The 13974-nt window shown below is 29.9% G+C and overlaps 1 pseudogene; it reads left to right on the top strand.

Moving 5' to 3' along the window:
* The first annotated feature begins 7593 nt into the window (after window positions 1–7593).
* Window positions 7594–9252, top strand: LOC127789805 (zeatin O-glucosyltransferase-like; annotated as a pseudogene).
* The last annotated feature ends 4722 nt before the right edge of the window (window positions 9253–13974 follow it).

The following is a 13974-nucleotide window of genomic DNA, read 5'->3' as shown; positions in this document are numbered from 1 at the left end:
GACTAAAAGTGTATAAAATTATTTTGTCCAATGATGAATAGTGAACACAATTTAGTTGATATCCTTAAAACCATTTTTTTATTAGTTCAGGGACTTAAAATGCATTAAGCCTTGGTGACGTGATAGTGTTGAGGAGTGACGTGGCAGCATGACGTGGCAAAGTTAACGTCTCAGTTAATATTGGCTAAGGTAGGGACTAAAAGTGTATAAATTTATTTTGTTCAGGAATGAATAGTAAGCACAATTTAATTGATATCCTTAAAACCATTTTTTTGATTAGTTCAAGAAATAAAATATGCATTATGCCTTTCTTTTTCTTTTTCTGCTGATGTTACACTTGAAAGATGTGAGAATGAACTCTAATGTCTTTGTGTTAATACTCTGGGTTTCTCGATAGTGCAAAGTGAGTAGGTGTGTTTGATTGGAATTATTTTTCATAAAAAATATTATATTAGTAGGTGTGTTTGATTGAAATTATTTTTTATGAAAAATGTCATATCAATAAAAAAAATTTCATACTTACATGTTTGATTACTTAATATTTTTTATGAAAAATTTTCATGATACAACACATACATTAAAGCCTGCTTTGACCTATTTTCTATTGGAAGAATTGTTTTTTACACACACATGCGCACATATATATATATATATATGCTCACCCATATAATTAAATACTTTATTTTTATGAAAATAAACTTTAAGCCCATTTGAAATTGAAATCATAATTTTAATTATTTATACCTTGAAGGTCACCTATTCAAGGTGTACCATAATTAAACTTGAATAGGTGACCTTCAAGTTATACAATAATAATTAAAATTATGATTTTAATTTCAAATGGGCTTAAGGTTAATTTTTATAAAAATAAAATATTTAATTATATGGGAGGGCACATATATATATATATATTTATGCGTGTGTGAAAAATAATTCTTTCAATTCCATGAAAAATAATTCAAATTATAAAAAATGGGCCAAATTAAACATGCGTGTTATATCATGAAATTTTTTTATGAAAAATGTTAACCAATCAAACACTTATTGATGTGACATTTTACATGAAAAAAAATTCCAATCACACCCTTAGATTTTTCTTAGTCACGCAGCGAAGTCTTCCCACGACGTATACAACTCGCAGCTCTGAAAGGATGGCCAGTGATGCATTAGCCATAGGATCAATTGGCATGACTCTGGCTTCGTTAAGAAGAGGAGAAATGAACAGATGGATAGAAATGTGGTGGCCAGCAGGCAGCATCAGCCGCCGGCGGGGCCCTCCAGCGTTTTTATTCTCATGCCTACTATTAAGATTCCTTTGCCATTTCCATGAAATTTCTCCATCCATAATTTTCAATGGAACATTTTCACATTAATCTAAGAAAAACGAAAATAAAACACATGGAAAGATTTATGGTAATTTATATTACACACAAAAACAAAAACGCATGTATGATGCATAACATGAATGGTATTGTATTATATATATATACATATATTATTCATATGAAAGATTTTTGCTTAATAACTGTATATATATAATACGTTTTAATTTGTATGTAACCACTCATATTGTACATTATAAAACTATTTGCACCGTACATGATATATATAAGAGTACCATAAGTGCCGCAGAAATCCCCCCTTTTTTTTTTCCATATAATTGTGTTGGGAACGCTGCTTTTATTTGACTTCAATTGCATCTTTAATTAGAAGATCGAGGTTCCATTGATAAGGACGCAGTCAAAAAACACGGTGAAGCATCTCAAGGCACAACGATGAATCGAAATGAAGAACACGTGCACCGCACGCAGTCTTGGATATATATATTCAACGCGAAAGAGATGACGACAAAAAGAAAGCCATTTATCTATTGGTTTAATTGTCATAATATAATTAATTATTATATTCTGAAAGAAGAGTCTCCGCAGCCCGTTTGAGAATGAATCCACCGGCAAATTTACCAACCCAATTAAATTTGACAATATTGTGTGTGTGTTGATCACCCTAAAATATTGTGTGTGTTGATCACCCTAAAATATACTGCAAGTGTACGAATCGAACAAGTAATATAATAATAAGTAAGAATATTGTTTCCATGAGAAAAGATTTCAAATACCAAATTTATAAATTTTTTTTATTATTTAGATAATAAAAATTTCAGATTTAATAAAGAACAGAAAAAATAAATTAATTAGATTAACAAAATAAAATTGATTTGGAATGAAATTTGAATCAAGAAATCAATGGATTTTAATAACTAAGGCTCATGTATGAACCTAGCTATACAATGCAAATAATAGATTTTTATGGGAATGAATTGGTCAATTGAGTATGTGACGGCGAAATCTCCTAATGCATTCGTGATCCTATTTCTAGGTTATAACGAGTCTATCTTCATTTAATAACTTCCTATATTTCTATGAAAGTTTAATTAAATGAAAATGCATTACAAATTGTGAAATTCCTAACGTATCGCTAAAAGCCGCACAAAGAAACTGAATTCTATTTCTAGTCGGTTTTACTTTATGGTGTATGGTACCTATGATGCAATCCCCAAACTATCTCCTTTCGGTCTCAAGATTAGGCATCAAATCATGTAAATAGTGGTCAATTATTTATCAGCATTAAATTTAATACCACACAACTCAACATAACCCAAATTATTCAATCATATAAAATTATAAAAAAATGCATCATCATAGTTTCAGCCAATACATAGCCTTAGTTCAACAAATTAATTCATGGCAAAATTAATTAAAATCCAAAATAACAATGAAAGCATAAAGGAATTAATTAAATCAAGAAGAAGAGAAAATTTCCTAGCCCAGATCTAAAATAGATCTGAGTGCTGGATGTACATTGCTCGCGTCTGCTGCGCCTACTGTTGTTGCGTCCCTCTTCAATCTTCCCTTGCATGCCCTTAATTCCCTTCTATTCACTGCTTTGCCAAATCTCCCTTCACTGTGCCGCTGCCTTCAATTGCCTTGAGTCCGCCGCTCCTTGATTCTCTGCCAAATCCCCAATCCTCCTTTATGTTATTATTATCTATATGTAGGGCATGGAGTGGAGTTCCAATTGCATTGCAATTGGACTCCATTTATTATATTAATAAATTATTATATGCACACACTTAACTCACACACGCCACTTCACACACACAAATATATATATATATAATATAATAAAATATATATTATATATAAAAAATATAATATTTAATATACTTTTAATTATATTAATTTTAATTATTTATAATATTTATTTTTTTATTTATATTGTAATATTAATTTATAGTATTAACTTTATAATATCTTTTTATTTTCTTATTTTTATTTTTATTTATTTTTTTCAACCTAAACATAAAGTAACATTTATGTAAAATAACAAAAAATACTAAAAATTAAATATATATAAAAGAAACTTAAAATATTAGATAATTATAGATAAAATACATATAAAATACTTAAAACACTACTCAATTCTGACCAATAAATGTGTAAATAAATTCCCACATCAAATACCCCCAAACTTGAATTATTGCTTGTCCTCAAGCAAAGAAAATAAATTCTATACTCAAACACAAAAGTTATGATTGGAATCATTCATCACATTCAAATCATTTGTTATGCCCACGTTTAAATCCTCAATTTAAAATATAACAATAGCAAATAAAAGAAATTAAGCATACTTACATTCCTCAGTTCAAGAATCCATACAAAATTCTAAGCTCAATTATGTTTTGTCATGTAACTCGCACGATCGAATAGTGCAACAACTATTCTTGCAACTATCTCTTCTCACTACTACAAACAAAGGTAGCAAAGTAGGGTTTTTTTTTTTTTTTTTATTCTCGTCTCTCTTTTTTTTTTCTTTTTTTTTCCTTAAACGATTGCATTTTATGCTCCATCTCGTGTTTTTTTTTTTTTTTTTTTACTGAACGAGTGCATTTTATGCTCCATCTCGCTCAACATTATTCACCCTATTTACTTAAACCCTGTTTAGGCCTAGCTCAAAAGGAATAGTCATAAGAAAAACATTGCATTTATCTTTCATGCATAGTCACACAACTCACGCAACTTCACAAAGAACATGTACTTCAATGATCTTAGAACCCAAGTATGCTTAATCTTGCTTTATAAGATATTGCTTATTCCAAATCAAAGACTCAATGTTAAACAAATAAAGAACCCAAATGCAAATCATGATTCCAAATAACAAGTTTTGCTTATTTTATCTTTCACAAAATTTCCTAGTTTAGGGGTTGGCCACATATACACCTGATATAAGTTTCGCAAAAAATTTTCATATCAAAAACATCCAAGCAAAACAAATAGCATATATTAACAATTAATAATTCCACCCCCCAAACTTATTTAACACATTGTCCTCAATGTGAAAGACAAAGAAGAACTAGAATGAAAAATGAATACTCCCCTGGCCACATAATTGAGCGTTATGAATACCCATGCTAGTCCAAATTGAATCAGCTTTATTTTCCTTTCTTTTGAACCTGCACAACATCACAAGTATGGATTATTGGCCATATTTATTCAACAAATGAAAATGAAATAATAAAAACAAAAAGGAAAAAGAGTTTGGGTTGCCTTCCAAGAAGCACTTGTTTATAGTCATTAGCTTGACTGTTGTAAGGTCAACCAGAAATGAAGTCTTTCAAGGGGTAAGTGACTCCTTTGGGTACCATGTCACCCACAAAATACGGCTTCAATCGTTGCCCATTTACTTTGAATGCACCAGTATGCTTTGTGCTCCAACTCAACTGGTAGGTGGTAAGACTTCCCAAAGACTAGTCTATATGGTGACATGCCTAAAGGTGTCTTAAAAGCTGTCCAGTATGCCCAAAGTGCATCATCCAATTTAGTAGCCCAATCTTTCCTTGAACGGCTCACAGTTTTCTCCAGAATATGCTTTAGCTCCCGGTTGGCTAGTGCCACTTGCCCATTCGCTTGCGGATGATAGGCGAGTGCAACCTTGTGTGTTACTCCATACTTGCTTAACAACATGTCAAAAGACCTATTACAAAAGTAAGAACCTTCATCACTAATAATGGCTCTAGGAACTCCAAATCTGGAAAAGATGTTCTTCTTCATAAATTTCATCACTACCCAAGAGTCATTTGTTTGGGTCGAAATAGCTTCAACCCACTTGGAGACATAGTCCACAGCGACTAAAATGTACTGATTGTTGAAAGATAATGGAAACGGCCCCATGAAGTCTATTCCCCACACATCAAACAACTCCACCTCAATCATACTAGTCAAAGGCATCTCATTCCTTTTTGTGATGTTACCCATTCGTTGACATCTGTCACAACTAACCACATACTGCCTAGCATCTTGATACATGGTTGGCCAATAGAACTCGGATTGCCATATCTTTGCCACCGTCTTGGGGGAACTAAAATGTCCACCACACTCTAAGGAATGGCAATGATCAAGGATATCTCGAATCTCCTCTTCTGGCACACATCTTCTAATCATGCCATCAGCACAATGTTTGTATAACAGTGGCTCTTCCCAGAAATACTATTTCACATCCCACAAGAACTTTTTCTTTTGACGGTAACTCATGCCAAGAGGAATAATACCACTCACCAGATAATTTACTAAATCGGCATACCATGGAACCATTGATAGTGCCAATAACTGCTCACCGAGGAAGTAATCATTGATTGGCACCTCATTGGCTTGGGATTGCACCTCCAATCTAGACAAGTGATCTGCCACCACGTTTTCCATGCCTTTCTTGTCCCGGATGTCAATGTCAAATTCTTGCAACAACAAAACCCATCGGATCCGACGTGGTTTGGCATCTTTCTTGGTTAACAAGTACTTGATTGCTGAATGGTCTGTATACACGATCACCTTGGAACCTACAAGATAAGATCGAAATTTATCAAAAGCAAACACAACAGCAAGCAATTCTTTTTCAGTAGTTGCATAATTCAACTGAGCATCATTTGAAACTCTACTAGCATAATAAATAACATGCAACTTTGATCACCCTAAAATATACCGCAAGTGTGCGGGTCGAACAAGTAATATAATAGTAAGTAAGAATATCGTTCCCACGAGAAAAGATTTCAAATACCAAATTTATAAACTTTCTTTATTATTTAGATAATAAAAATTTCAGATTTAATAAAGAATAGAAAAAATAAATTAATTAGATTAACAAAATAAAATTGATTTGGAATGAAATTTGAATCAAGAAATCAATGGATTTTAATAACTAAGGCTCATGTATGAACCTAGCTATGCAATGCAAATAATAGATTTTTATGGGAATGAATTGGTCAATTGAGTATGTGACGGCGAAATCTCCTAATGCATTCGTTATCCTATTTCTAGGCTATAACGAGTCTATCTTCATTTAATAACTTCCTATATTTCTATGAAAGTTTAATTAAGTGAAAATGCATTACAAATTGTGAAATTCCTAACGTATCGCTAAAAGCCGCACAAAGAAACTGAATTCTATTTCTAGTCGGTTTTACTTTATGGTGTATGGTACCTATGACGCAATCCCCAAACTATCTCCTTTCGGTTTCAAGATTAGGCATCAAATCATGTAAATAGTGGCCAATTATTTACAAGCATTAAATTTAATACCACACAACTCAACATAACCCAAATTAGTCAATCATATAAAATTATAAAAAATATATCATCATAGTTTCAGCCAATACATAGCCTTAGTTCAACAAATTAATTCATGGCAGAATTAATTAAAATCCAAAATAACAATGAAAGCATAAAGGAATTAATTAAATCAAGAAGAAGAAGAAGAGAAAATTCCCTAACCCAGATCTAAAATAGATCTGAGTGCTGGATGTACGTTGCTCGCGTCTGCTGTGTCTACTGTTGTTGCGTCCCTCTTCAATCTTCCCTTGCGCAAGCCCTTAATTCCCTTCTGTTCACTGCTTTGCCAAATCTCCCTTCACTGTGCCGCTGCCTTCAATTGCCTTGAGTCCGCTCCTTGATTCTCTGCCAAATCCCCAATCCTCCTTTATGTTATTATTATCTATATGTAGGGCATGGAGTGGAGTTCCAATTGCATTGCAATTGGACTCCATTTATTATATTAATAAATTATTATATGCACACACTTAACTCACGCACGCCACTTCACACACACACACAAATATATATATATAATATAATAAAATATATATTATATATAAAAAATATAATAGATAATATAATATTTAATATACTTTTAATTATATTAATTTTAATTATTTATAGTATTTATTTTTTATTTATATTGTAATATTAATTTATAGTATTAACTTTATAATATCTTTTTATTTTTTTATTTTTATTTTTATTTATTTTTTTCAACCTAAACACAAAATAACATTTATATAAAATAACAAAAAATACTAAAAATTAAATATATATAAAAGAAACTTAAAATATTAGATAATTATAGATAAAACACATATAAAATACTTAAAACACTACTCAATTATGACCAATAAATGTGTAAATAAATTCCCACATAATGTGTGTATAATATTTATATTTTTCTATTGAAAATTTATTAATGTTTATTCCATTACTCACAGAAGAGCCGGTCTATAAAGATTGGATCCATCTGCCCAAGTGAAATTAATTAAACTGCAGATTGGGAGATAATGGATGAGCGGAGCAGCTGCAAAGAAGCTCAAGTGGTGGTGGTGGTAATGGTGCCATTTCCATGCTACAGCCACCTCAACCAGCTGCTCCAGCTCGCCTGCCTATTCTTCTCCTGCAGAAACAACAGTAGTGATAACGGCGCCCCGGCCACGCTGCTGCAAGTCCACTATGCTTCCTCCGCCACCGACATCCGCATGGCCAAGGTCCGCTTCAGCCACCAAAGCCTTCTCCAAGCCGTCAATATCCATTTCCACGAGCTCCCCACCCCTGCTTTTCTCAGCCCCTCTCCCGAACCAAATGCCTTCGACGCCGTCCCCAAGTTTACGGGACACCTCCCGCCATCCTTTGATTCGTCTTTTAGTCTCCGCCAGCCTCTGGCGGCGCTACTGCAAGAAATCTCCGCCACAGCTCGGCGGGTTATTGTTATCCACGATGTTCTTATGTCTTATGCTGCACAGGACGCTACTACAATAGAAAATGCAGAATGCTATACCTTCAATCCCACTTCCTCTTTCAGTAACTTTTTTGATGGATGGCAGCTGATGGGAAAGCCTTCCCAGATTGAAGAACCGGAAGGGCTGCCATCTTTGGACGGGTGCTATACCTCTGAGATCCTAAATATCATAGCTCATCAAATTCCGTTCTTCAATTTTAGAGCTGGAACCATCTCTAATACTTGCCCAGCAATCGAGGATACCTACCTCAATTTGCATAGAAATGAACAGATAGACAAGAAGCTATGGGCAATTGGGCCGTTGAATTTGGCACTAGAAGTAAACGATTATGATCACAGCAAAAAGTTGATCAATGGCCGACACAAGTGTCTGGAGTGGCTTGACAAGCAAGCCTCAAAATCTGTGTTGTACGTCTCTTTCGGAACCACGACTTCATTTACAAACGAACAAATCAAAGAGCTCGCCATTGGATTGGAAGAAAGCAAGCAGAAGTTCATTTGGGTGTTGAGAGATGCAGACGAATGAGACATATTTGCAGGGGATAAAGGCGGATCAGCTCAAATACTGCTGCCAGAAGGGTATGAAGAAAGGATGAAAGAAGTTGGAATGGTGGTGAGAGATTGGGCACCTCAACTGGAAATTCTTGGACATGAGTCGACGGGCGGATTCATGAGCCACAGCGGGTGGAATTCATGTATGGAGAGTATAAGCGTGGGAGTGCCGATTGCAGCCTGGCCGATGCATTCCGACCAGCCCAAGAATGCGTTTCTGGTAACAGAGGTAGCGAAGGTTGGGGTAGCTGTGAGGCGATGGCCCGTGCAGCCGGACAAGGACGAGCTAGTGAGTTCTTCCACCATTACAGAAGCTGTCAGAAGCCTAATGGAATCAAAACAAGGGGAAGAGATGAGGAGGAAGGCGGAGAAACTAGGTAGCGCAGTCCGCCAGGCAGTGAGAGAAGGCGGCGTTTCGCGCTTGGATTTGGATTCCTTGATTAATCATATAACTAGATAAAGTAAATCTACAACCCTACAATAATATCTAGATGGCATCTTTGATTTAGTAATATACTAGTAAATTAATTGATGTTCACATTCAACTTTATATACACATGTTAATGACAAAAATATTTCTTATCCTTATTCACCTCTTTTTTGTATTCTCTTCTCCCTTTTGTGGCCGAGAGAAAAGATGCAATGACGATCAATACAAAATGAGGCAAGAGAAAAGATGCAATGACGATCAATACAAAATGAGGCCACGATAAGGAAGATGAGGAGCAATAGCTATAAAAATGAAAGAAAAGAGACCAGATAAGTATTTTTATTATTTAATTGTCAAAATAATACATTCGATCATCCTATAATCACTAGTCAGCCGAATAAGGGGTGGGGCCCCCTCATTCACTCCTAAAGTTTGCAAAAACTATACATTGATTCTAATACTTAGACTAGTCTTTATATATACACAAGTATGATAGTTTGAAAGAAAAAACAAATCTCTCAAAATTTGCATTAATAATTTGTATTTAGTAGTTATTGCATTGATAATTTAAAAATTTTAATTATTTTAAAATAATAAATATTAATTACTGTAAAACTAATAATAAATTTTAAATACATGAGTTTTTCAATACTAATCATGGTTTTTCAATACATTATTATGTGAATATTAAATATTTAATTAATTTGTCAATCAATCAAAAATAAATATTATTTATGAAGAATATGAATAGACACTTAAAGTACTAATTAAGTCACAGAAAATTATCCATTAAATAAAATCTTATCTTTATATAATATAATAATATATAATATCTTTATATTTATAAAAGTATGATAGTTTGAAAAAAAAGATTTTCCTCCAAAACTTGCTTTAATAATTTGCATTTAGTAGTTATAGCATTACTAATTTAAAATTTTTAATTTCTTTGAAATAATAAGTACTAATTACTATAAAATTAATAATAATTTTAAATAAATTAGTTTTTCAACGCTAATCATGAATTTTTCAATACATTATTACGTGAATATTAAATATTTAATTAATCCTTCAATCAATCAAAAATAAATACTATTTATAAGGAATATTAATATACACTTAAAGTATTAATTAAATTACAAAAAATTATCTATTAAATAAAATATTATCTTTATATAATATAATAACATATAACATCTTTATATATATAAAAGTATGATAGTTTGTAAAAGATTTTTTTCCTCCAAAACTTGCATTAATTACTAAAAGTAGCAATAATTAAATGCTTGTATTTTCTAATAAATTAAAGATAGCAATTAAATTAAAAAATTAAGGATGGGTTTCGAATACTATTTATAATATTTATTTATAACTTAATTTTAAACTCAATTAATTTCTCAATTAATTAAAAATAAGTATTATTTTTTATCAATATTATTAATTAAAAATATTTATAATATTATTTACGATTAATTCCTCAATTAATCTCTCAATCAATCAAAAATAAATATTATTTCTAAAGAATATGAATAAACAACTTAAACTATTAATTAAGTGATAGAAAATTATTTATTTGTATAAAATAAAAATAATTTGTATTTAGTACTTATTATTCCAATGTAATTGAAAATCTCCTATAAAGTACCTTAAAACTTTTCACTATCAATTAAATAAATATTATTAATAAGAAATTTGAATAGACAATTTAAATTATTAATTAAGCATGTATAGATATATAATTTCTCAATGAATAAAAATAAATATTTTTTTATAAATATTATTAATAAAAAATATTTATAATATTATTTTTGATTAATTCCTCAATTATTAAAAAATAAATGAAATTGTATGGATTTTTCAATATTAATTAATTTTGATCCCTTAGTGTATGGTCACTCAAGAGGGAGTGTATTGAGTGATTAAAATTTTTTTCAATTTTAATAAATATTATTGATTAAAGATTTTATTAAAAAATATATTTGATAAATATAATAAATTATATTTCAGATTAATAATAAATATAAACCATAAGATATAAGAAAAATAAACAATATGATGCACAACACAATTTATAATAGTTCAGTATTTTTACACACACCTAATCCACTCTCTCAAGGTCTAACCACTATTGAGGTTCCACTAAATCAAAATCACCAAAGTTTTCATACTGGCTCACCTTGTAAACTAGATATACACTTAGATTACAATAGGTTCTAGGTAACTACTACACCAAAATTTTTTCCCTAACTTATCTTGAAAACTAGATTCACCTAGATTTTAACGAATTTAGGAAACTTGTACAATCCTCAATAATAATTTAAATGTTTACAAATAATTTGTTCACACTTGGACACAAATAAGTAATTAAAAATAAATTATATAAGGCAATAATATTTAAATAAATAAGTAAATTTGTAACCTTGAATTGAAAAGTTCGGATTTCTCGTAAAAGATTTGAAGAACTTTTCTCCTCTTACCTTGTGGCTTTTTGGTGAATAAACAATAAATTTTTGAAAGCCTTGGAATGCTTGAAAATTAATTAGCTTGAGAGCTTTTGAATGTGCAATATGTGCAATGGATATTCAAAAAATAAGTTTGAGAGGTATTTATAAGCATTTTAGCCACTAAAGAAATGGTTAATATGAAATTTGAAATTCAAAAAATATTTAAGCTTTTTCAAACAATAAAAAAACATGTCTCACCTTTAATTCAAAATAAATTTACTTTTATATAAGAAATCAAGATTTGAAAACTCAAATATAAGTTTTTGAGACATAAATAATTAAAACAAGAAAATATATTTAAAAACAATCTCCTTTAATTCAAAATAAATTTACTTTTTGCATGAGTAAGAGAAAACATGTCTAAAACCAATTCTCTTTAATTCAAAATAAATTTACTTTTTATATGGGAAAGAGAAAATATGTCTAAAAATAATTATTCTTTAATTCAAAATAAATATATTTTTTGCATAAGTACTAAAAGCATTTATCAATAAATGAAAATTCAGATATAAACTTTTGAGACATAAATATAATCAAAAGAAGGAAGAATGTCTAAAGACAATTTACCTTTAATTCAAAATAACTTTACTCTTTGTACTCATTTTTAATTCAAAATAAATTTATTTTTTTATATGAGAAAGAAATATATTTTTATTATAAAAATATTTTTGTTAGTCATCAAAACTTAATTAATATAAACAAGCTGGCTCAACAATTAAGATTTAACATATTATATTTGCAAAACTATGCAAGAAAATTAATACATAGTGAAAGCAAAATAAGTCAAAATTCATATTTTTAAAATTTTGTTATTACTGCAAAAATCAAATTTCAAGATCAAAAATTAAAAATTTCAAATGAATTTTTAATTAGCATTGAAAAATCCATGTTTCCTCGCATTTAGAAGTTTTAATTTATATTTATATTTATAATTTATAAATAAATATATAATATAATAAATAATTTTATTTTAATAATTAATCAATCACTATTTTTAATTTAATGCAAGACGAATGTATGAGTTTTTCAATACTAATTAAAATTTATGATGTTGCATTTTCAAGATTAATATATAAACTAGGATTCTAGGGTTCTAGAGATTAAAATCTAGAATCACTTGGTTCCAAGTATTGAAACTTTAACAATCATCAAATTTCTGGTCATTGGATTAATTCCGACTAGAGCAAGTTTTATGATCATTGGAAAGTTCTAGTGATTGGAACTTTGTTGGAGTTCCAAATATTGGTGAGAAAGAAAGAGAAATAGATAGATAGATAGATAGATTTGGTGCGCTACCATAATTTCAAAAATAAGTTTTGTAAAAGGGAAAAATGAGGATAAGATATGAGCAAAAGAAATGAAGTGTATCTTGCAATTTTATCAAATTTAACAACTATATAATTATGGCAGGGGAAAATGATACATGGGATTTGAGGAAGATGTTTGCTATTTCTCAAATGTTAGGAGTGTTTGTATTTTTTATTTTTTTATAAACTTTAGGCGTCTTATATGTAATTTACACTAAGTTATATTATTAAACAATAAAGAAAAATAAATGATTAAATTATGTTAAATTGCCAAAACAATTAATCCCAACTTTCAACTGGTTTTCAATTTTATTCCCAACTTTTAATTTTTATAATTAAAACATCCAACTTTTACCTTACTTCAATTGTATACCACCATCTATAATAGTTATTTTCTCTTCTTTTTTTGCTAAGAAAGACATATGATGTGGCTTTTTAAAAAATACTTGACAACCAAAATAAAATAAGTGAAAATTACAAAATGGAGTAGATGTCACTTTAACATGATCCGGTAACAATTGGAGAAAATCTCCAATTAAGGTTTTGCTCTATTCTAAGCAAATTGATGATCCTCGAAGGTGAAAGAGAGAGCTCCGGCAATTGTATGAAATAATCTGAAAATAGCATCGGGCGACCTAAGAATAGTTCATTAAAAAGGAAAAAATATTGAATCTTTTATATTTATTTTGCATAATGTACCAAATTTTTAGTAGGCATCATCTAAACATCTAATTTAATTTGATCCATCCTATTTAGTCATAGGAGGCATTTCAATTCATTTTATTCGGTCAATTTAATTTTTTAAAAGAATAATAATATGTCAATAATTAATAATATTTGTAATAATAAACGAGTAATAGTACATACAAATTAAAGTGGAGTCTAGAGACCTAATATTAAAAAAACTAAAACTTTAAATATAATTAACCATAATAATATTTATAGATTTATAATATATAATATAATAATAAAATTAAACGGATTAACTCCAATGTAGAAATAGCATTTGAATTCAAACTAACTAGAGATATCTCAACACTCTTTTGCAAGAGATCGACGTCATTATGGCAAA

The sequence above is a fragment of the Diospyros lotus genome, chromosome 14, assembly GCF_014633365.1.
Source record: "Diospyros lotus cultivar Yz01 chromosome 14, ASM1463336v1, whole genome shotgun sequence".
Taxonomy (NCBI): Eukaryota; Viridiplantae; Streptophyta; class Magnoliopsida; order Ericales; family Ebenaceae; genus Diospyros; species Diospyros lotus.
The sequence above is the reverse complement of the archived record's forward strand: the minus strand, read 5'-3'. Positions and strand labels throughout refer to the sequence as shown.